Consider the following 26,794-nt stretch of genomic DNA (forward strand, 5'->3'; position numbering starts at 1 on the left):
TCCATAGAGACAATTTCTCTCCCTGTTTTGTTCTTTTGAATGAGCCAACATTTTCAATTTTCTTGTATTCCTTGTGTGTTTTTTTAATTATTTTTTTACCATGACAGAAATACCAAAAGTGGATGGCTTTAACAAATAGTTTATTTTCTCACAGCAAAGTAGCCTAGAAGTCTAAATTCAGGGTGTCACTTCCAGGAGAAGGCTTTCTCTCTCTGTCAGCCTTCTCAATCTTCCCCCATACTAGGAGCATCTCTGTGGAGAGACCCTGGGTTCAAACGATGTGCTCTGCTCCCAGCACTGCTTTCTGGGTGGTATGAGGTCCCCCTGTCTCTCTGTTCACTTCTTTCTTTTATATCTCAGGAGATTGCCTCAAGACACAATCCATTCTTGTAGATTGAGTCCTGCCCCACTGACACAACTGCCACCATCCTCTCTCATTAACATCACAGAGCTGGATTTACAACATATAGGAAAATGACACAATACCAGGAATCATAGCCCAGCAAAATTGATACACATATTTTTGCGGGGACATAATTCAATCCATGACATTGTTGAATCCAGGACATTAGAAAATGATAATGTGTCAATTTCCTCAGTTCTCCAGCATACATGGTACTTTTGAAAGGCCTAATTTTCTAAAGAAACTCTCAGGCAGACAAAGCCTTCTGTCTTTGTTCATGACTCCCTCCTCTGTCCTGTAAGAACTTTAAATTAGACCAAACCATAGATTCTTCAGGAAGCTCTCAGACAGATCAGAACACTGAACAGTCATCCAGCAATGTCTACACTATTATGTCAGAGCCAAATAACAGGGTCCTCATGTTGTGAACATGAGAAACTCTTAGGTGAGCACAGCCTTTAATCTTGTCTCACTGCTCCCTCTCCCACCCTGTGAGAGCTCCAATTCAGGACAGACTAGGGAGTTTCAGTCTTTCAGGCAGCTCCCAGACTGATTGGAACAGACACACCAAATAGTCTGCCAAGAAGTTAATGAAAAAAATGTGAAACACCATTAACCATTGAACAACAACAAAAAAAAAACACTGCCGTCTAGTCAATTCTGACTCATAGCAACCCCATAGGACAGTAACTTTTCCAAACTATTTGTTCAATGACTGGATTCCTTGATGTGTGTGTTCACTGAAGTCACTGTTTCTTTCAGCTTGTGTTCACCTAGTGTTTTGAAAGACTTCCTTGAATGATGCCAGGAGTTACAGAAGAAAAAATGAAAAATAACCATGAAGAAAAAAAACCCTCTTGCAGCCTTTGTAGATTGGCTATGTGCTAGGACATTCCTACAACACTTAGCCAGGATTACACTGAGCCTAGAGATCAACCCAAGGTGAAGGACTGGGATACACTCAGATCTTTTTTGAAAATGCATCATGCTTGGGCGTGTGTGTTGCTCTCCAAATTATATATGGACATCTTTGAATGCCCTAATCTCTCAAAGAAAGTCTCTCTCCACATTTTTAACCCTGGTGCAATCTTTCTACTGTACACCTCAATCTCTTTCTTTTGCCCCAGGTGGCTACAGGGCCCTCAGTTTTCCTTACAGAATCTTGTAATATGCCTGCCACCCCTCTGCCCAGAGTGATCTCCAAGATGGATGAAACAAAGACAAGTAATTTGCTTCAGTCCTTTAAGGAGTCACTTAGCAGGTTCCAACAGAAAAACACAGTAATGTGTAAGGCGTGCTCTTCTTGTGCCACAAAGAGACCATTATCCCAAGCCAGAAATGCAGGCTGCTACTTCAAGCTAGCTGCCAAGCTGGGGGAATGTTGGAGCACAAGCAAGTAACAAATACTCATAAAGCTTTCCTATCATTTTAACAAGATTCTACATGTCTGTTCACCAGAATTCTGACAAGATGAGTCCTGACAGTTTCTGCTTGTTTTTTCTGTTTCTGTGGGAGAACAGGCGAGTGGAGCTTGTTACTCCACCATCTTGGTGAAGTAAATCTCTCTCGTATGCATGCTTTTTGATGAGGATATGTATTCATTCTAGTCAGGTATCTCGTTGCCGTTGAGTCGATTCTGACTCAGTGACCCCATAGGACAGAGTAGAACTGCCCATAAGGATTCCAAGGATTTGAACTTCTGACCTTTTGGTTAGCAGCCTGAGCTCTTAACAACTCTGCCATCAGGGCTCCCCCATCAGGTATATGAGTGTAATTGCTGAGCCATAGGAAGGCATATGTTCAGCTTGAATATATATTTTCACAGAGTTTCCACAGTGGATGAAGCAATATATGTTTATATGTTCCACATTGTCCCCAAACTTTGGCTTTTATTTCATTTTTTAAACTTTAGCCATTTATGTGTATGCAGAGTGTCTTAGGCTGGGTTTTCTACAGGAGTAAAACCAGTGAAATGAAAGACAGATTTAATTCAGGAGAATGGTTCATGCAGTTGTGGAGGCTGGCAAGTCTCAAATCCATGGATCAGGCATCAGGCTGGAGGCTTCTCCTGATTCACATGGTTGCAGGGGCTGATGCGCCCAAAACTGGCAGGTCAGATGCCAGGCTGCTGACTATCCTAGGTTTTGTGATTCTCTAGAAGGCCTTATAGGACAAAGTATATAGTTGTACTCATGACTATGATTTATTTCAGTGAATGAATACAAAGAAAAAGCATCAAGAGAAAAAAGCTCATTAGATGAAGTCCATAGGAAACCAAGTGCAAGCTTCCAAGAGTCTTCTCCCAGTGAAGTCACATAGGACACACTTACATCCTCAGTATCAAATTTTGAGAATATATGTAAAATATTGTTTACCAGAGGAGTTTATAAGAGATTCAGTCTCCAATGTTTTTATTGGGAGCTAGTAAAGTAGCCACCCTCTGCCTAGTATGTCCAAGATTCTCGAGTCCTAGAAGGGAAAACAGGTGTTTAGCATAAACTATTGTGCAAACAGTTTCAGTACAGTGAGTCACTCTAATCGGTTAGGAAATGGCAGGATACTCCCAAAATCTAACTTCTCACACACCAGCCAAGGGCTAACTTTGCAAGCAGGTCTTTCTAAGGATAGTAGCCTCAGATCTGCTATGTTAACTTTTTTCCGCACAGGGCATAATTTACATACTGTAAAATTAACCCTTTTAAAGTGCTTTTATGTGTTTTAATAAAAGTATACAGTACATGTAACCACCACCACAATCAAAATATAGAGTTTTTCTCTCACTCCCAAAAGTCATCTTGTTGCCTACCAGCAATAATTCCCCAAACCCCCTCCCACTTCCAGTCTCTGTAGTTTTGCTTGTTCCAGAAAGATATATAATTGGAATCAGCCAGTATGTATTCTCCTGTAGTTGGTTCATTTGACTCAGCATAATGCCTTTGATATTTATCTATATTGTTGACTGTATAAGTCATTCTTTCCACTGCTGGGTAGTATTCCATTGTATGAATGTACCACTGTTTGTTTATCCACTCACCAGTTAAAAGGTATTTTTTCTAATTTTGAACTATTTTAAATAAAACTTCTATAAACATTTGTATACAGTTCTTTGTATGTATATATGTTTTAATTTCTTCTGAGTAAATACCTAAAGTTGGGATTCTTGGGCCGTAGAGTAAGCAAATATACGGTTCACCATATAAGAAATTGATAACTGTTTTCCAAAATGCCTGTAACATTTTGCATTCCAACTAGTAATATATGAGCGATCTCATTATTTTGCATCCTTGTTAGACTTTGGTACTGTCAAGTTATTTTCTTTTTAAACTTTAGCTATTCTAAGAGGTATGTAGTAGTATTTAATTATGGTTTTAGCTTGCATTTCCTCAATGACTTAGAAGGTGGAGAATCTTTTGCATGTAGTTATTTATCATCTGCATCTCTTCTATGCTGAAATATCTATTCAATTCTTTGACCAATTTTTATTGATATATTTTCGTATTATTGAGATGAAAGAGTTTACAATACATGAGTTTTCAAATATGTTGTCTCAGTCTATGGCTTGTCTTTTCATTTTCTTAAGTGTCTGTAGACGTAATTTTTTTATTTTGATGAAACCTAATTTTTTCCTCTACTTGATCATTCTATCAGTATTGTATATAAGAACACTTTGCCTAATCAAAGGTAACAAAAATTTTCTCCAATGTTTTATTTTAGAATCCTTAGAGTTTTAGGCTTACTTTTAGGGCTATAATTCAAGTTAATTTTTGTATATGCTGCAAGACAAGGATCAATATCAATATTTTGAATATGGATGCTCAATTATTCTAGCACCATTGATTGAAAAGGATACCATTTCTCAACACGTCATACCAAAACCTTTGGGACACAGCAAAGGCAGTGCTCAGAGGTTATTTTATAGAAGTAAATGCCAACATCAAAAGAGAAGAAATGGAGAAAATCAAGACATTAGCTGCACAATTTGAACTAATAGGAAGAGAAGAGCAAAAGAAGCCCACAGCCACCAGAAGAAAGGAAATAACAAAGATCATAGGAGAAATAAATGAAATAGAGAACAGAAAACAATAGAAAGAATCAACAAAACCAAAAGATGGTTCTTTAAAACGATCAAAAAACCATTGAATAAATTGACAAAAGAAAAACAGGAGGAGACAAAAATAACCAAAATAAGAAATGAAATGCGGGATATTACAACAGAACCAACTGAAAAAAAAATCATAACAGAATACTATGAAAAACTATACTTCAACAAATTTGAAAACCTAGAAGTAGTGGACAAATTTCTAGAAACACACTACCTACAGAAACTAACACAAACTGATATTGAAAATTAGAGCAGACCCATAACAAGAGAAGAGATTGAAAAGATAGTAAAAAAAAAAAAAAAAAAAAAAACTCCCCCTCCCGAAAAAAGCCCTGGCCCAGATGGCTTCTCAGGAGAATTCTACCAAACATTCAGAAAAGAGTTTACACCAGTACCACTCTAAATATTTCAGAACATAGAAAAGGAAACAATACTTCCAATTTCATTCTATGAAGCCAGCATAATCCAGATACCAAAACCAAGCAAAGACACCACAAAAACAGGAAATTCCAGGCCAGTATCTATCATCAATATAAATGCAAAAATTCTCAACAAAATTCCAGCCAATAGAATTCAGCATCATATTAAAAAATAATACACCACAACCAAGTGGGATTCATACAGGTAAGGAAGGATGGTTCAACATTAGAATTTCAGTCAATGTAATCCACCACATAAAAGCATCACATGATGATCTCAATCAACAGAGAAAAGACATTTGATAAAATCCAACACCCATTCCTGATTAAAAAAAAAAAACTCTCAATAAGTATAGAAGGGAAATGCCTCAACATAATAAAGTGCATCGATACAAAAACAACAACCAACATTATTTTTAATGGAGAGAGGCTGAGAACATTCCACTTGAGAACAGGAATAAGACAAGAATGCCCTTTATCACCACTCCTATTTAACTTTGTGTTGGAAGTTCTAGCTAGAGCAAGAAGGCAAGAAAAATAAATACATGTTATCCAAATTGATAATGAAGAAGTTAAACTGTCCCTACTTGTGGATGATATGATATTATACATAGAAAAGCTAAAAGTTTCCGTGAAAAAATACTGGAACTAATAGAAAGTTTCAGCAGCGTAGCAGGATATAAGATAAACACAGAAATCAGCTGGATTTCCATACAGCAATGAAGAGAATGATGAAAAGGAAATCAAGAAAACAAAACTATTTATAATAAACCTTAAAAAAATTAAATACTTAGGGATAAATCTAACCAGGGATGTAAAATACTCACCAAAAAAAAAACTACAAAACACTACTGCAAGAAACCAAAAGAGGTCTACATAAATGGAAAAACATACCAAGTTCATGGAAAGGTAGACTCAAAATTGTGAAAATGACAATTCTACAGAAAGCAGTTCACAAATACAATGCAATCCCGATCCAAATACCAACAACATTCTTTAAAGAGATGGAAAAACTTATCATTAACTTTACAGGGAAAGGGAAGAAGCCTGAGGCAGGGCCAAGGTGGTGGAATAGCCAGATACTTCCTGTAAACCCTCTTACAACAAAGACAACAAAAACAAGTGAAATAATTATATTTATGACAACCTAGGAACCTTTTTTCTTAGGAACCCTGAACATCAAAAGCAAAGTTAGAAAACGGACTGAGAGCTGGGGGACAGATGGTTCAGAAGTGGAAAGGAGCTGCCAGACCTGAATAGCTGAGATCCCTCAGGCATCATTCCTGGGGTCAAATGTGGCAGGCTGGTGGTAGGGTTCTGCCACAGTTTCCACAGGGAGAAGCAGCCAGCCGCACAGCCTATTCACACCTCCGGAACCAAAGAAGAGCTATGCTCTCGGCAAAAGCCTATACTTGCATATATTTTACTGTGCCGTCCACGCCCTAGCTGGCTTCACTGGATGTTGATTTCCCTGGCCCTGAGATAGGCCTTGTTGAGTGCCTGGAGCCATCCTACTGCCTTGGAGAAGGAATAAATTAGCAACTGGGGGAAAAGATAATTTCCCAGCTCCACTAACCTGGGAAGATTAGGACAGAAGCGGCTCCTCTTCAGGCATAAATGGTCCGTGGACTTTGAATACCTTTTCCCCTGGCGTGGACCTGTGAGGGCCTATTTCAGGAGAACAGACCCTTGTTCACAGACTACAACAGTTTCAGCTCTGTGGTGGAGAGGTGGCTGTTTGATGTTTGATGCTGGTTTGACTATTAAACAGGGTCCTCACCTACACACATCAGTGGCCTAAGGACTGGTGGTTCTACTCAGGTCACCCAGCCACCCACGACAGGGGTCCAAGGATAACTGGTACCTCCCAGTCCTTACAACCAAAAACATTAGGTGCCCACAGTCCATCTGCAGAACCCATCCACCTGTACACTCTAGAGAACAGGGATGTGCTTTCCTCAGAGACTTATGGGGGATGATTCTTAGCCCCTTGCCTTGTTCAGAGTGTGACCCTCTGCTATAACCACACCGGTACCTACACAAATCACCCCTGCCCCTCTAAGACTGTAGAACAGAACTCATACTACACGGTTGATGATCAGATACCTGGAAACCTGAGCTGAATTCATACAAGAAAAGTGAATGGACTCCTAGACTGATATATCTGATAAAAACTCTAGCCACCTGGTGACAGGACATCAGAGCCCCAAAGGCAAAAACAGTCAAGCTAGGTCACTCAAAAACCCATTTGGGCATATCAAAACAAAACAAAGCAAGAAGCTAGGGTACAGTAAGCAAACATAAAATAAATACAATAACTTACAGATGACTCAGAGACAACAGTCAATATCCAGTCACATAAAGAAACAGACCATGATTGCCTCAACAAGCTCTCAAAACAAAGAATCAATGAATCTTCTAGATGAAGGTGCCTTCCTGGAAATACCAATGCAGAATTCAAAGCATAGTATACAGAATTATTCAAGATATCAGAAACGAAATTAGGAAGGAGATCAGGCAATACACAGAACAAGCCAAGGAACACACAGATAAAGCAGTTGAAGAAATTAAAAAGGTTATTCAAGAACGTAATGAAAAATGTCAGAAGCTGCAAGTATCAATAGAGAGGCACCAATCAGAAATTCAGAAGATTAACAATAAAATTATAGAATTGAGAAAGTCAGAGGAACACAAGAGAGAACCCCTGAGGGAACAGGAGAGCGGTGGGATGCAAACCCCAAATTCTCATAAGACCAAACTTAATGGTCTGACTGAGACTAGAAGGACCCTAGTGGTCATGGTCCCAGACCTTCTCTTGACCCAGGACAAGAACCATTCCCGAAGCCAACTCTTCAGACATGGATTGGACTGGACAGTGGGTTGGAAAGGGATGTTGGTGAGGAGTGAGCTTCTTGGATCATGTGAACACTTGAGGCTATGCTGGCATCTCCTGCCTGGAGGGGATGAAGCTGGTGAAATGGACACGAGGGGGTTAGAAGCTGGTGAAATGGACACGAAAAGAGAGAGTGGAGGGAGAGAGGGGGCTGTCTCATTATGGGCAGAGTAATTGGGAGTGTGTAGCAAGGCATATATGGCTTTTTGTGTGAGAGACTGACTTAATTTGTAAACTTTCACTTAAAGCATAATATAACCACTGCCATCTAGTCATAAAAATTATAAAAAAAAAAAGAGCAGAAGTGGCAGTAAAATTTCTGACAAAATAGACTTCAAAGTTAAATCCACAACAAAGGATAAGGAAGGACACTATAATGACTACAAGGACAATGTACCAGGAAGATATAACCATGTTAAATATTTATGCACCCAATGACAGGGCTACAAGATACAATAAACAAACTAACGGCATTGAAAAGAGAGATAGGCAGCTCCAAAACAATAGTAGGAGACTTTAACACACCACTTTCGGTGAAGGACAGGACATCAAGAAAGAAGCTCAATAAAGACACAGAAGATCGAAATGCCACAATCAACCAACTTGACCTTATAAACATATACAGAACACTCCACCCAACAGCAGTCAAGAATACTTTCTTTTCTAGTGCACATGGAATATTCTCTAGAATAGACCACATTTTAGCTTATAAATAAGCCTTAGCAGAATCCAAAATATTGAAATATTACAAAGCATCTTCTCTGACCATAAGCCCATAAAAATAGAAAGCAATAACAGAAAAAGCAGGGAAAAGTAATCAAACCCTTGGAAACTGAACAATACCCTGCTCAAAAAGGCTGGGTTATAGAAGACATTAAGGATGGAAATAAAGCAATTCATAGAATACAATGAGAAAGAAAACAGCGCCTATCAGAACCTTTGGGGCAGAACAGAAGCAGTGAGCAGAGGTCAATTTATTTCAATAAACACACACATACAAAATAAAAAAGGCCAAAATCAAAGAATTATCCCTACAACATAAACAAATAGAAAGAGAGAAGCCTCAGGCACTAGAAGAAAGAAAATAATAAAAATCAGAGCAGAATTAAATGAAATAGAGAATGGAAAAACAATTGAAAGAGTTAACAAGACATAAAGCTGGTTCTTCAAAAAAAATTAACAAAATGGATAAACCATTGTTCAAACTGACAAAAGAGAAACAGGAGAGGAAGCAGATAACCCAAATAAGAAATGAGATGGGAGATATTACAATAGACCCAACTGAAATTAAAAGAATCATATCAGATTACTACAAAAAAATTGTACTCTAACAAATTGGAAAACCTGGAAGAAATGGATGAATTCCTAGAAACACACTACCTGTCTAAACTAACACAAACAGGGATAGAACAACTAAATAGACCCATAACAAAAGTAGAGATTGAAAAGGTAATCAAAAATCTCCCCAGAAAAAGAAAAGCCTCGGCCTGACCGGCTTCACTGCAGAGTTCTACCAAACTTTCAGAGAAGAGTTAACACCTCTACTCCCATACCCATTGCCTTCGAGTCGATTCCAACTCATAGAGACCCTATAGGACAGAGTAGAACTGCCCCACACCACTACGACTAAAGGTATTTCAGAGCATAGAAAAGGACAGAATACTCCCAAACTCATTCTATGAAGCCAGCATATCCCTGATACCAAAACCAGGAAAAGAAGCCACAAAAAAAGAAAATTACAGACATATCCCTCATCCCTCATGAACTTAGATGCAAATCTCTTCAACAAAATTCTAGCCAATAGAATTCAACAACATATGAAAAAAATAATTCACCATGAACAAGTGGGATTTATACCAGGTATGCATGGATGGTTCAACATAAGAAAAACAATTAATGTACTACAAAAGAATCACATGATTTTACCAAGTGATGCTGAAAAGACATTTGACAAAGTTCAACATATATTCATGATAAAACTCTCAGCAAAATAGTAATAGAAGGAAAAATCCTCAACACAATAAAGGACATTTATGCAAAGTCAATAGTGAACGTCATGCTAAATGGGGAGAGTCTGAAAGCATTCCTCTTGAGATCAGGAACCAGACTTGGATGCACTTTATCACCACTCTTATTCAACATTGTGCTGGAAGTCCTAGCCAGAGCAATTAAAGAAATTTAGGCTAGATAAATGAATGAATAAAGAGCTTCCAGGTTGGTAAGGAAGAAGTAAAAGTATCTCTAGTTGCAGATGACATGGTCTTATACACAGAAAACCCTAAGGAATCCTCAGGAAAACTGCTGAAGCTAATAGAAGAGTTCAGCAAAGTATCGGGATACAAGATAAACATACAAAAATCAGCTGGATTCCTCTATGCCAACAAAAAGAATATCGAAGAGGAAATAACCAAATCAATACCATTTATAGTAGCCCCCAAGAAGGTAAAACATTTATGAGTAAATCTTACCAGAGATATAAAAGACTTATACAAAGAAAACTACAGTACACTTCTGCAAGAAACCAAAAGAGACCTACAGAAGTGGAAAAAAATACCTTGCGTATGGATAGGAAGACTTAACCTTGGAAAAATGTCTATTCTAGAAAAAGCCATTTATAGATACAATGTAATTATGATCCAAAATCCAACGACATTTTTTAATGAGATGGAGAAACAAATCACCAACTTCATATGGAAGGGAAAGAGGCCCCAGATAAGTAAAGCATTACTGAAAAAGAAGAACAAAGTGGGAAGCCTCACTCTACCTGAATTCAGAACCTATTATACTGCCACAGTAGTCAAACAGCCTGGTACTGGTACAACAATAGATACAAAGACCAATGGAACAGAACTGAGAATCCAAATATAAATCCATCCACATATGAGCAGCTGATATTTGACAAAGGTCCAATGTCAGTTAATTGGGGAAAAGACAATCTTTTTAACAAATGGTGCTGTCATAACTGGATATCCATCTGCAAAAAAAAAAATGAAAGAAGACCTATACCTCACACCATGCATAAGAATGAACTCAAAATAGATGAAAGATCTAAATACAAAATTTAAAAAGATAAAGACCAGGGATGAAAAAATAGGGATGAGTTTAGAAGCCCTAGTGCATGGCATAAACGGAATAAAAAACATTACTAACAATGCAGAAGAGAAACTAGATAACTGGGAGCTCTTAAAAATCAAACACCTATGCTCATCCAAAGACTTCACCAAAAGTGTAAAAAGATTACCTGCAGACTGGGAAAAAGTTTTTAGCTATGACATTTCTGATCAGCGCCTGATCTCTAAAATCTACATGAAGTATAGACTGCAAAAAGTCAACTACAAAAAGACAAAAAACACAATTAAAAAATGGGCAAAAGATATTTTCCCAAAGATCTTCACCAAAGAAGACATTCAGGTACCTAACAGATACATGAGGAAATGCTCATGATCATTAGCCATTAGAGAAATGCAAATCAAAACTACGATGAGATTCCATCTCACTCCAACAAGGCTGGCATTAATCCAAAAAACACAAAATAATGTTGCAGAGGTTGTGGAGAGAGTGGAACACTTATACACTGCAGGTCAGAATCTAGAGATGTACAACCACTTTGGAAATCGATTTGGAGCTTCCTTCAAAAACTAGACTTAGAACTACCATATGATCTGGCAATCCCACTCCTTGGAATATATCCTAGAGAAATAAGAGCCTTTACGCAAGCAGATATATGCACACCCATATTCATTGCAGCACTGTTTACAATAGCAAAAAGATGGACGCAACGAACGTGCCCATCAAGGGATGAATGGATAGATAAATTATGGTATATTCACACAATGGAAAACTGGGCATCGATAAAGAACAGTGATGAATCTGTGAAACATTTCATAACATGGAGGAATCTGGAAGGCATTACGCTGAATGAAATTAGTCAGGTGCAAAAGGACAAATATCGTATGAGACCACTATTACAAGAACTCGAGAAGTAGTTTAAACAGAGAAGAAAATATTCTTTGATGGTTACGAGAGTGGGGAGGGAGGGAGGGATGGAGAGGGGTATTCACTAATTAGATAGTAGATAAGAACTACTTTCAGTGAAGGGAAGACAACACGGAACACAGGAGAGGTCAGCACAACTGGATTAAACCAAAAGTAGTTTCCTGAATAAACTGAATGCTTTAAAGGCACGTGTAGCAGGGGCGGGGGATTGGAGACCATGGTTTCAGGGGACTTCTAAGTCAATTGGCATAATAAAATCTATGAAGAAAACATTCTGCATCCCACTTTGGAGTGTGGCATCTGGAGTCTTAAATGCTAGCAAGCAGCCATCTAAGATGCATCAATTGGTCTCAACCCACCTGGACCAAAGGAGAATGAAGAACACCAAAGACACAAGGTAACTATGAACCCAAGAGACAGAAAGGGCCACATAAACCAGAGACTACATCAGCCTGAGACTAGAAAAACTAGATGGCTATAACCTATGACTGCCCTGACAGGGAACACAAGAAAGTACCCCCGAGGGAGCAGGAGAGCAGTGGGAGGCAGACCTTAAATCCTCGTAAAAAGACCAGGCTTAATGGCCTGACTGAGACTAGAAGGAGCCCAGAGGTCATGGTCCCCAGACCTTCTGTTAGCCCATGACAGGAACCATTCTCAAAGCCTACTCTTCAGACAGGGATTGGACTGGACAATGCGATATAAAATGATGCTGGTGAAGAATGAACTTCTTGGATGAATTAGACACAAAAGAGTATGTTGGCATCTCCTGTCTGGAGGGGAGATGAGTGGGCAGAGGGGGTCAGAATCTGGTGGAATGGACACGGAAAGAGATAGTGGAGGGAATTAGTGTGCTGTCTCATTAGGGGGAAAGCAATTAGAAGTATATAGCAAGGCATATATAAATTTTTATATGAGAGACTGAGTTGATTTGTAAACTTTCACTTAAAGCACAATAAAAATTTTAAAAAAAGAAAGGTAAGAATCCCTGGATAAGTAAACGCTATTGAAGAAGAAGAATAAAGTAGGAGGATTCACATTACCTGAGCTCAGAACCTACTATTCAGCTACGGTAGTCAAGACAGCCTGGCACTGGTACAATGACAGTTACATTGACCAACAGAACCGAATTGAGAACCCAGATGTAAATCCATCCATGTATGGTCACCTGACCTTTGACAAGGGCCCAAAGTCCATCAAATGGGGAAAAGGCAGTCTTTTTAAAAAATGGTGCTGGCAAAACTGGATGTCCATCTGTAAAAAAAAAAAAAGAAAGAAAGAAACAGGACACATACATCACACCATACACAAAAACTAATTCGAAATGATCAAAACCTAAATATAAAACCAAAAACTGTAAAGATTGTAGAAGAAAAAATAGGATCAGTGCTAGAAGCCCTAATACACGGCATTAACAGTATACAAACAATAACTAACACCGCACAAACTCCAGAAGATAAACTGGATAACAGGGATCTTCTAAAAATTAAACACCCATGTTCATCAAAAGACTTCACCAAAAGAGTAAAAAGAGAATCTGCAGACTGGGAAAAAAAATTTGACTATGACAAATCTGACAAAGTTCTAATCTCTAAAGTCTGTAGTAAAACCCAACCACTCTGCAACAAAAAGACAAATAATCCAATTAAAAAATTGGCCAAGGAAATGAACAGACCCTTCACCGAAAAAGATATTAAGACTGCTAACAGATACATTAGGAAATGCTCCCAATAAGTAGCCATTAGAAAAATGCAAATCAAAACCACAATGAGATACCATCTCGCCCCCCAGCAATACTGGCTCAAATTAAAAAAAAAAGAACAAATGTTGTAGAGGCTGCTGGGAGATTATAACCCTTATGTCCTGCTGATGGGAATGCAAATTGGCACAACGATTTTGGAAAATGATGTGGCACTTCCTTAGAAAGCTAGAAATAGAAATACCATATGATCCAGGAATCCCACTCCTAGAAATATATCCTAGAGAAATAAAAGCAGTCACAAGAATAGACATATGCACATTCATGTTCATTGCAGCATCGTTCACAATAGCAAAAAGATGGAAACAACCTAGATGCTTATCAACAGATGAATGGATAAACAAACTGTGGTACATAAACACAATGGTGCACTACGCAACGATAAAGAGCGATGATGCATCTGCAAAGCATCTTACAACATGGATGAATCTGGAGGGCATATGCTGGGTGAAATAAGTTAATCATAAAAGGGCAAATATTGCATGAGACCACTACAATAAAAACTCATGAAACGGTTTACACAGAAAAGGAAACAATCTTTGATGGTTAAGAGGGTGGGGAGGGGGTGGTGGTAAAAAAAACACTTACACAATAGATAAATGGTAAGTTTGGTGAGAACCCTGGTGGTGTAGTGGTTGAGTGCTATGGCTGCTAGCCAAAAGGTCAGCAGTTCAAATCTGCCAGGCGCTCCTTAGAAACTCTATGGGGCAGTTCTACTCTGTCCTATAGGGTCACTATGAGTCAGAATCGACTCGACAGCAGTGGGTTTTTTGGGTTTTTAAGTTTGGTGAAGGGAAAGGCAGTACACAATACTGGGGAAGCCAGCACAACTTGTCCAAGGTAAGGTCATGGAAGCTCCATAGACAAATCTAAACTCCCTGAGGGACCGAATGACTAGGCTGAAAGCTGTGGGTCCATAGTCTCAGAGAACATCAAGCTTAATTGGCATAACAGTTTATAAAGAAAATGTTCCACATTCTACTTTTTAATTGTTCATTTCTAATCTACACACAATTTATTTTTATACATTTAAGCTGTAGGGGGCCACCTTGCTAAACTCACTAATTCTAGTAACTTTGTAGTGACTAGTATTCTTTGGGGTTGTCTACAAAGATGAGTGTGGAACTTGAAAGTAAAAATATTTTTTTCTTACAAAGCTGTATTTTTTTTAATATCTTTTTAATGCTTATTACACTCCTAGGACCTGCAACAAATGGTTAATAGGAGTGGTGAGAATGGACATCTCTTTCTTGTTCCTCACCTTAAACAGAAAGGATTCAGCATTTCACCATTAAGTATGAGGTTACCAATACCAGTACCAACAGCTGTCGAGTCAATTCTGACTCATGAAAACCCCATGTGCATGAGTAGAAGTGTGTTCCATAGGCTTTTCAGTGACAGATTTTTTGAAAGTAAATCATCAGGCTTTCTTCCAAGGTGCCTCTGGGTGTACTGGAACCAACAACCTTTTAGTTAGTAGCTAAGCATGTTAACTGTATCACTCAGGGACTCCAAGTGTGATGTTAGCTGTAAGTTATTTATAGATGCCCTGTATCAGGTTAAATAATTCCCTTTCTAGTCATGGTTTGCTAAGATTCTCTATCATGAATGGATATTGAATTTTGCCTAATGATTTGTATATACCTACTGAAATTACCATATTTTTTCCTTTTTAACTCTGATGATATGGTTAATTAAATAGCTTAATTTTTCAGTGTTGAGCCAATATGAAAATCCTGGGATAAAAACCACTTGGGCATGAAGTAACTATCCTTTTTACATACTACTCTATTTGATTTGTTAATATTTTGTTAATCCATCTGTATGAGACCAAAGGGTCAACATTTACTCTAAAGCAACAATGAGAAGACAGGGCCAGGGTGGGGAGGGCTAGAGAGGCAAGGAAACCAGAATACTGGAAATAAAACAACCAGAACACAATTGAAGAGAATGTTGACGCATTGTGAAAAACATAACTAATATCACTGAACAATTTATGTGGAATTTATGAAGTAGGAACCTAACTTACTGTGTAAAGTTTCACCAAAAACACAATAAAATGTTATTTAAAATATTTTGTTAATATTTGAGTATCTATCCATAAGGGATATTGATATGTACTTGTTTTGTGATGTTACCGCTCTGTGGTATCAGTGTAATGGTGGCCTCATAGAATGATTGAGAATTGTTCCCTCTATTATTTTGTAGAAGATTTTGCATAAAATTGGAATTATTTCTTCTTGAAATATTTGGAATAGTTCAACAGTGAGACCACCTGGATATAGAGTTTTCTTAGTTGAAAGGCATATTTATTAGTTCCTTGTTGCTGCTGTAACAAATTACCACACTTTATTGGCTTAAAACAACACAAATTTGTTGTTAATGTTCTGGAGGTCAGAAGTCCAAAATGGATTTCACTATGTTAGTATGAAGGTTTTGGGTAGGATTGTGTTCTACGGGGAGAATCCATTTCCTTGCCTTTTCCAGCTGCTAGAGGTGACCTACATTCCTTGCCTTTTAGTTACTTTATTGATCAATCTTCAAGTCCAGGAATCACATTACTCTGACTTCAGCTTCTTTTGTCCTAGCTCCTACCACTCTCCCGCCTCCCTCTTTTTTTAATGAAGACCATCGTGATTACATTGGGCCCATCCAAATAACCCAGGATAATATGCCAATCTCATGATTCTTAATTGCATCTGCAAAGTCCTTTTTGCCATGTAGGATAACATATTCACAGGTTCCAGGGATTAGGAAGTAGACATCTCCAGGGAGCCATTATTCTGCTTACCATCATTTTAGATATAAAATCAATTAATATACACTATTAAGATTTTCCTTTTCTTCTTTATTGAACTTTGGAAGGCTGTGTCTTTCAAGATATTTATTTCATCTAAATTATGGATTTTATTGGCATAAAATTATTTATACTATTCCCTTTTAATCCCCTTAGTATCTATAGAATAGCTAGTGCTCTCACTCATTTCATTACTAAGATTAGTAATTTGTGTCTTCTCTCTTTTAAGAAGTCTACTCTTGTGAAAATTTTATCAATTTTATTGATCTTTCCAAAGAACCAGCTTTTGGTTTCACTGATTTTCCTTATTGTTGTTCTGTTTTAAATGTCACTGGATTTTTTTCTTATAATTATTTTCTTCTTTCTTGATTCGAGTTTAATTTGCTCTTGTTTATCTCCAGTTTCTTAAGGTAGAATCTTACACTATTGACTTGAAGACTTTCTTGTTTATAATATAAGCACTTAGTGCTTCAAATTTCTCTATACACACTGCTTTAGCTTACCTCACAAATTAAGATGTGTGGCATTTTAATTTTCATTCAATTAAAAATGTTTTCTAATTTCCCTGTGACTTCCCCCTTTGATTCACAGTTTACTAAGTGGTGTGCTATTTAATTTGCAAATATTTTGGGTTCTTTCCAGATATCTTTCTGTTATAGATTTATAGTTAACTTGCGTTGTTTGATTTATTTTTTTTTAATTCATTAATACACTTTGAAGAGGTCCTTTGTAGTAGATTTGCCCAGTGCAATGCGTCTTTTGATTTCTTGACTGCTGCTTCCATGGCTGTTGATTGTGGATCCAAGTAAAATGAAATCCTTGACAACTTCAATCTTTTCTCCGTTTATCATGATGTTGCTCATCAGTCCAGTTGTGAGGATTTTTGTTTTCTTTATGTTGAGGTGCAATTCATACTGAAGGCTGTGGTCTTTGATTTTTGTTAGTAAGTGCTTCAAGTCCTCTTCATTTTCAGCAAGCAAGGTTGTGTCATCTGCATAATTCAGGTTGTTAATTAGTCTTCCTCCAATCCTGATGCCCTGTTCATCTTCACATAACCCAGCCTCTCGGATTATTTGCTCAGCATACAGATTGAATAGGTATGGTGAAAGGATACCACCCTGACACACACCTCTCCTGACTTTAAACCAATCAGTATCGCCTTGTTCTGTACGAACATCTGCCTCTTGATCTATGTAAAGGTTCCTCAAGAGCACAATTAAGTGTTCTGGAATTCCCATGCCTCACAATGTCATCCATAATTTGTTATGATCCACACAGCTGAATGCCTTTGCATAGTCAATAAAACACAGGTAAACATCCTTCTGGTATTCTCTGCTTTCAGCCAAGATCCATCTGACATCAGCAATGATATCCCTGGTTCCACTTCCTCTTCTGAAACCGGCCTGAATTCCTGGCAGTTCCCTGTCGATATACTGCTGCAGCCGTTTTTGAATGATCTTCAGCAAAATTTTGCTTGCGTGTGATATTAATGATATTGTTCTATAATTTCCACATTCAGTTGGATCACCTTTCTTGGGAATAGGCATAAATATGGATCTCTTCCAGTCAGTTGGCCAGGAAGCTATCTTCCATATTTCTTGGCATAAACGAGTGAGCACCTCCAGCATGCATCTGTTTGTTGAAACATCTCAATTGATATTCTATCAATTCCTGGAGCCTTGTTTTTTGCCAGTGCATTCAGAGCAGCTTGTACTTCTTCCTTCAGTACCATCGGTTCCTGATCATATGCCACTTCTTGAAATGGTTGAACATCGACTAATTCTTTTTGGTATAATGACTCTGTATTCCTTCCATCTTCTTTTGAAGCTTCCTGAATCTTTTAATATTTTCCCCATAGAATCCTTCACTACTGCTACTCGAGGCTTGAATTCTTTCTTCAGTTCTTTCAGCTTGAGAAACGCCAAGCATCTTCTTCCATTTTGGTTTTCCATCTCCAGCTCTAGGCACATGTCATTATATTACTTTACTGTGTCTTCTCGAGAGGCCCTTTGAAATCTTCTGTTCAGTTCCTTTACTTCATCAATTCTTCCTTTTGCTTTAGCTGCTCGACGATTGAGAGCAAGTTTCAGAGTCTCCTCTGACATCCATCTTGGTCTTTTCTTTTTTTTCCTGTCTTTTCAATGACCTCTTGCTCTCTTCATGTATGATGTCCTTGATGTCATTCTACAACTCGTCTGGTCTTAGGTCATTAGTGTTTAATATGTGAAATCTATTTTTCAAATGGTCTCTAATTTTGGGTGGGATATACTCAAGGTCATATTTTGGCTCTCTTGGACTTGCTCTGATTTTCTTCAGTTTCAGCTTGAACTTGCATATGAGCAATTGATGGTCTGTTCCACAGTCAGCCCCTGGCCTTGTTCTCACTGATGGTATTGAGCTTTTCCATCATCTCTTTCCACAGATGTAGTCAATTTGATTTCTGAGTGTTCCTTCTGGTGAGGTCCATGCATATAGTCACCGTTTATGTTGGTGAAAGAAGGTATTTGCAATGAAGTCGTTGTTCTTGCAAAATTCTATCATTCGATTTCCGGCACTGTTTCTATCACCAAGGCCGTATTTTCCAACTACTAATCCTTCTTCTTTGTTTCCAACTTTCGTATTCCAATCGCCAGTAATTATCAATGCATCTTGGTTGCATGTTCGATCAATTTCAGACTGCAGCAGCTGATAAAAATCTTCTATTTCTTCATCTTTGGTCCTAGTGGTTGGTGTGTTCCTACACTATAAATTTCAAATTTGTTTGGTAGTGGGGGGTTGCTAGCTTGTGTTTCTGATTCCTCTGGTGGTGGTGTAGGGGTTGCTGGAAGGTTTTTCTGAGGGTCTCATCTCGCCCCTCAGCTTTCTGCAGTCACCACATGTCTTCTTTTTCCTTCTTACTTGGATGCATCTTTCTTTCTTTCTCTCTTTCGCTCTCTCTCTTTCTCTCTTTCTTTCTCTCTCTCTCTTTCTTTCTTTTTCTTTCTCTCTCTCCCTCTCTCTCTCTCTCCTTCCCTCCTTCCTCCCCTCCCTCCCTGCCTCCCTCCCTCCCTCCCTCCCTCCCTCTCTCTCTTTCTTTTTTCCCTAATTGCTTGGGCTAGAAATTCCAGCAAAATATTTAATATCAGTGATGAAAGCAGGAAAAAAAAATGAAAGCAGGTATCCTTATCTTTTTCCTAATCTTAGGGGGGGAACTTTCAGTTTTTCACCATTGAGGATGATGTTAGCACTGAGTTTTTCATAATCCTTCTTTATAATCTTGAGGGATTTCCCTTTTATTCTTAGTTTACTAAATGCTTTTACTTTATCATAAAAGGATTTTGGATTTTGTCAAACATCTTTTCTGCATCAGGTGAGATCATCACATGCTTTGCCCTTTCATTCTTTTAATGTGATGCATTATATTAATTGATTTTCATATTATGAACCACCCTTTACTTACTGGGTTAAATCTCACTTGTTCATGGTGTATAATCCTTTTGACATGGTTTTTTGATGTGGTTTGGTAGTATTTTATGAGGAATTTTACACCTATATCCATTTTTATTCATTAAGGATATTGGTTTGTAATTTTCTTTTTTGTGATTTCTTGGTTTATATTTGATATCCAGGTAATGCTGGCCTAATAAAAATCAGGAATTTCTTTCTCTTCATCTACTTTTAGAAGAATTTGAGCAGCACTTGTGATAATTCTTCTTTAAATGTTTGGTAGAATTCCTAGTGAGATCATCTTGTTCTTTACCTTTCTTGGTTGGAAGTTTTTTGATTATTGATTCAATCTCGTAATTTTTGATAGTTGTGTTGAGATTTTCTATTTCTTCTTCATTCAGTTTAGGTAATTTGTGTATTTTTAGGAATTTGTCCATTTCATCTAGATTATCTAATTTGTTGGAGTATATTTGCTCTAACTATTCTCTTAGAATTTTTTTTTTTTGCAGTTTCTGTAACATTGGTAGTGATGTCCCCAATTTTATGTCTGATTTTATTTATTTAGATCTTCTCTCTTTTTTCCCTTGTCAGTCTAGCCAAAGCTTTGTTGATTTTATTGATCTTCTTGAAGAACCAGCTTTTGGTTTTAGTGATTCTCCTGTTTTCTATTCTCTATTTCTTCTATCTCCACCAAGCTTTACTATTTCTTTCCTTTTTACCATTGGTTTAGTTTTCTCTTCTTATTCTTCAAGTTTTTTTAAGTAGATTACTGATTTGAGATCTTTTTTAATGTAGATGTAAAATACAAATTTCACTCTAAGCATTGCCTCCACTGCATCCCATAAATTTTTGTATGTTTTTGTTTTCAGTTTCATTTATTTGTATGTATTTTCTAACTTGTCATTTGGTGTCTTCTTTGACCAACTGGTTGTTTTATAGTGTGTTCTTTAATTTCTACATATTTGTGTATTTTTCAGTTTGACTTCTGTAATTAATTTGTAGCTTCATTCTATTTAAAGCCCTGGAGAATATACCAGTATGATTTCAAAACTTTAAAATTTATTAAGACTTGTTTTGTGACTGTCTTAGTCACCTAGTGCTGCTATAACAGAAATACCACAAGTGAATGGCTTTAACAAAGGGAAATCTATTTTCTCACATTCTAATAGGTTACAAGTCCAAATTCAGGGTGTTTGCTCTAGGGGAAGGCGTTCTCTCTCTATCAGCTCTGGAGGAAGGTCCTTGTCCTCAATTTTCCCCTGATTGAGGAGCTTCTCAGGCTCAGGGATCCTGTGTCTAAAGGATGTGCTCTGCTCCTGGTGCTGCTTTCTTGGTGGTATGAGGTCCCCCACTCTCTGCTTCTCTTGCCTTTTATCTCTTGAGAAATAAAAGGTGGGGCAGGCCACACCCCAGGGAAACTCCCTTTTGGATCAAGGAGGTTACCTGAGTAATCCTTTTAACCACAGGCAGAGATTATGACTTATAACACATACGAAAATCAAAAAATGGAGGATGGATACACATGGCCTAACCAAGTTGACACTTATTTTGGGGAGACACAATTCAATCCATTACAGTGACCTAACATATGATCTCTCCTGAAGAACAGAACTCCTTGGGTCGTGCAAATGGTTAAGCACTTGACTACTAACCAAAAGGCTGGCAGTTCAAATCCACCCAGAGGTGCTGCAGAAGTAAGGCCTGGCAGTCTGCTTCCAAAAGGTCATAATCTTGAAAACCCTATGAAGCAGTTCTACTCTGCACAGATGGGGACACCATGAATCGGAGTTGACTCTGTGGCAACTAACCACAACAATCCTGAAAATGGGCCAAGTGCACTTGAGAAGAATGTGCAGTGTGTTGTTGTTGGGTAGTGTGTTCTATATGTATGGTAGGCAAAGTTGGTTTATACTGTTGCTCAAGTTTTCTCTTCTCTTGTTGCTCTTCTGTCTAGAAGTTCTATCCATTATTGAAAAAGGTATATTGAAGTTTCCTACTATTATTGAAAACCTGTCCACTCCTTTCTCCAATTCTGACAATGCCTGCTTCATAGTTTTTGGAGCTCTTTTCATAGGTACATTTTGTAATAGTTGTATCTTCTTTGTCTCTTACAAATGTCTTTCACTTAAAGTCTATTTTGTTTGATATTAGTATAGTCACCACAGCTCTTTTTTTGGTTACTATTTGCATGGAATATGTTTCCATCTTTTCACTTTCAGCCTATTTTTATTCTCAGACCTAAAGTGAGTCTTTTGTAAACATCATATATTTGAATTTTTTTTTGTCCATTTTGCTGATCTCTGCCTTTGAGTAAAAGTTTGGTTCATTTACATTTAAAATAATTACTGTTAATTTTAGTATACATTTAAAATAATTACTGTTAAAAAAAACTGTTAAGAAGGACTTATTTCCATCATCCTGTTTTTTTTGTGTGTTTTTTGGGGGGGTACATGTCATACCCTTTTTAATATTCATTTTTTCCGTCACTGCCTTCTTTGTGTTTTTGACAATGAGCCGCTTCTATTTATATCTCCATCCCTTTTGGGTTTTTTTGTTGTTGTTTCTATTTTTAGATATTTTCTTTGTGACAACCATGAGGATTACTTTTACCATTCTAAATTTATAACAATCTAGATTAACTTGACATCCCCTTAATTCAATGGCATATAAAACTCTGTGCCTAAACAGCTCCTTTTCCCTCACTTGTAAGAAATAAGTGGATTTACAAATTAAAATACAATAATACTGGCTTTTATATTTGTTTACGTAGCTACCTTTACCAGAGATATTAATTCTTTATACAGCTTTATGTTACTTTCTAGCATTTTTTTAAAATTTCAACCTGAAGGATTCCCTTTTGAACTACTTATAGGGCAGGTCAAGTGGTAGTGAAATATCTCAACTTTTGTTTATCTGGCAATGTCTTAATTTCTCAGTTATTTTTGAAGAACAGCTTTGATGGATATAGAATTCTTGATTGACAATCTTTTTCTTTCAGTACTTTAAATATGTCATCCCACTGCTTTCTGGTGTCCTGGTTTCTAAACAGAAATCAGCACTTGCTCTTATTGAGGATGCCTTGTAATTCCTTAGTCACTTCTCTTTGCTATTTTCAAGTTTTTTCATTGTCTTTGGCTTCTAACAGTGTAATTATAATGTGTCTCAACGTGCATTTCTTTGATGTTAGTCTACTTGTAGTTCTTTGAGTTTCTTTGGTGCGTACATTAACGCCTCTCATCTAATATGGGGAGTTGTAAACTACTATTTATTCAAATATTCCTTTTTCTCAGTTTATGTGTTTTATTTTTTCCTATTTTTTGTTATAAAAATATGGGTAGCACATTTGCCAAATCAAAAAATTTCAGGTGTAAAATTTGGTGATATCGATTAGTCATGTTGTACGCCCATCACCAAAAATCGTTTCCAAATTTTCCATCACCATAAACAGAAACTCACTGATATCTAGACAATGACTTCCCCTTCCCCTATCTCTCTATATTTATATAGAGAGTATTTACTCTCTATACTTTGCCTATTCAAAATAATTCATGCAAGTGAGACTACACAATATTTGCCCATTTGTGATTGACTTATTTCACTCAGCAGAGTGATTTTAAGGTTCACCCATGTCATAGCATGTATCAGAACTTTATTTTTATTCCTGAATTATATTCCATTGAATATTACTATATTTGTACATGTAAAGAGGGTTGAAATAACAACTGTTTTGTTATATATATATATATAAAACAACAAAAAGACTAGCAAAATAACTCTGCATAAAAAGATTTTGTTCTCAGGATTCCAGATTTAAATCATCTGAGGCCAATCAGCATACTTCAAAGCATAATTAAAGACCTTAGAGAGATTTTAATGTCCTTCTGACTTCTCTGTATCTCCCCTTAGGTCCAGAGAGTTAATATTCATTTGCTTTCTTCTGAGAGAATCAACTGTTTATGCTACCAGGGGTTTACTGAAGCTCTTCTTATTTCTCTCAAATCTTCAATCAAGACTTTAGAGATTTAAGCTTTTCTAGTGTCTCTGCTTTGATATGGTACAAAGATAATTTTTTGCTATACTAAAACGATGAGAAAACCTCTAAGACTGACTATGTTTATTAAAGGCCTTCATTCAGAAGGGACATACAACCTACAAAGAGAAATTGTAACTCTGTCAGAATAAAAGATGCATTACTTTGAACATGATATATCCAAGAAGGCAAATCACTCCCTGCTTTGAGATTATAAAATATCCAGACTTTTCCTAGACTAATTATCAAAAGATAAATTTGATTATTTCTAGGTCTGACAAAGAGTGCCAAACTTCCCTGAGTTTTAATCCCCTTTATAAAATCTAACCAAGTCCTCAGTACCTGGCCTTCTATCATAAGAAAATAATCATGAACAAGTCTTTGGTAGCCTAAAAGTGTCTCTGAAACTACTCCCAACCTTGGGGTAGCCTAACTATCAAAAAAATCTTTTCTCTATGTACAAAAGAATGAACCTAGACTTATATTTCACACCATATATGAAAATTAACTGGAAGTGGATCAAGGACTTAAATGTAAGAAATGAAACCATAAAACTCCTAGAAGGAAACAGAGCATAGTTTAAGGACCTAGTTTTTAGCAATGGGCTCTTTGACTCAACATCCAAAGTACTAGCAACAAAAGACAAAATAGATATATTAGACTAACACATGCTACAATATGGATGAACATTGACAACATTGTTACACATAAATTTACTACAATAAAAAGTAAAGATAAATTAATGTATTTTTAAAAGCTCATCTGACATTTTTGCAAAAAATTACTATCTGATTCTAAAATTCACTTGGAAATCCAAGATACCAAGAATAGGCAAAACATTCTTGAAAAAGAACAAAGTTGAGAGACTAACAACTTCCAATTTCAAAATTACTACAAAAATACTGTCTTGGTCATCTATTACTGCTATAACAGAAATACCAAAAGTGGATGGCTATAACAAAGAAAAGTTTATTCTCTCACAGTCCAGTAAGCTAGAAGTCCAAATTCAGGGCACCAGCTCCAGGGGATGGCTTTTTCTCTCTATTGGCTCTGGAGGAAGGTCCCGGTCATCAGTCTTCCCTTAGTCTGGGAGCATCACAGTGCAAGAACCTCAGGTCCAAAGGAAGTGCTCTGCTCCCAGCACTGCTTTCTTGGTGGTATGAGGTCCCCATGTCTCTCTGCTCACTTCTCTCTTTTATATCTCAAAAGAGATTGGCTTAAGACACTATCTAATCTTGTAGATCTCATCAATAAAACTGCCACTAATCCATCTCATTACATAATAGTATAGGATTTACAAAACATAGGGAAATCACATCAGAGGACAAAATGGTAGAAAATCATACAATACTGGAAACCATGACCTAGCCAAATAGATATACATAATTTGGGGGAACACAATTCAATCCATGACATTCCACCCTTTGCCCCCCCCAAATTCATGTCCTTGCCACATGTAAAGCACATTCACCCATCGTATCATTGCAAAAGTCTTAAATCAACTCCAAGTTCAAAATCCAAAAATTCTTCCTCATCTGTGAAAGCTGTATACAACTTATCTACTTCAAAGGTACAATGATGCAACAGTCTGGTACAAGCTAGAGATTTCTATTACAAATGGGAGAAATTGGAGGGAAAGAAGACATAACAGGCACCAAGCAAGTTAGCAGAACACATTACATTAGCCCTCAAGGCTTGAAAATAATCCTATGTTCTCTGAGACCATTTACACAATGGCCCTGCCCTCCAGACTCTAGGTATTGGCCACACTCTCTAGATTCTGAGCAGAGGCTCCTCAGCCCTGGGCTTCAGCTCCAACTTCCAGGCCCACTGGGACAGGAACTCTTCTCCCTCGGCTTTAGGAGCATCACTCTCCTAGTCCATCTGTGTGACAACTCCACCATTAGAAATACCAGAGGCCATGGCTCCACTCTTTGAAACCCAGAGGTTATAGCCATACCTACTGAGACTGAGGCCACTGAACTTCCTGTGTTCCTTGTCTCTTCAGCTTCTTCTGCTTCCTGGTTTCTTGGCCTCACGCCCACATCTGCTCTGCTGGTGCAAGTGTTCCAATGCTCTGCAACTCCACCTATAAGTGTCTGGGGGCACTCCACTCTGTCAGGAAGCCTCTTGCACACAGGCACTCAGCTCTCTTACTCCATGGGTCAGCTCCAGTGCATCCTACACTGGTTTCCTGGTTTTGCTGCTGCCGGTCCTGTGCCACTGCTGCTTCTCTGCTGCTGCCGGCCCTCTAGCCATTCACAGCTTCCCCTGAAATCACTTCCACATTTTAGGGATCTGTTAGAACAGCATCCCACTCCTCGTACCAAATTCTGTCTTGGTCATCTACTGCTGCTATAACAGAAATACCACAAGTGGATGGCTTTAGCAAAGAAAAGTTTATTCTCTCACAGTCCCGTAGGCTAGAAGTTCAAATTCAGGGCAACAGCTCCAGGAGAAGACTTTCTCTCTCTGTTGGCTCTGGGAGAAGGTCCTGGTCATCAATCTTCCCTTGATCTGGGAGCATCACAGTGCAGGAACTTCAGGTCCAAATGATATGCTTTGCTCTCAGTACTGCTTTCTTGGCGGTATGAGGTCCCCATGTCTCTCTGCTCACTTCTCTCTTTTATATCTCAAAAGAGATTGGCTTAAGACACTATCTAATTTTGTAGATCTCACCAATATAACTGCTACTAATCCATTTCATTACATCATAGTGATAGGATTTACAACACAGAGAAATCGCATCAGATGACAAAATGGTAGACAATTATATCATACTGGGAATCATGACCTAGCTGAATAGATACACATATTTTGGAGGGACACAGTTCAATCCATGACAGGTGCCATAATCAAGACTAGCATAAGGGTTTATATATAGATCCAAGGAATAGAATTGAGAGCCCAGAAATGAGTCCATACATATTTGGACAATTTATTTTCAACAAGACTACCAAGGGAGTTCA

This window comes from Loxodonta africana, chromosome X (genome assembly GCF_030014295.1).
Source record: "Loxodonta africana isolate mLoxAfr1 chromosome X, mLoxAfr1.hap2, whole genome shotgun sequence".
NCBI lineage: Eukaryota > Metazoa > Chordata > Mammalia > Proboscidea > Elephantidae > Loxodonta > Loxodonta africana.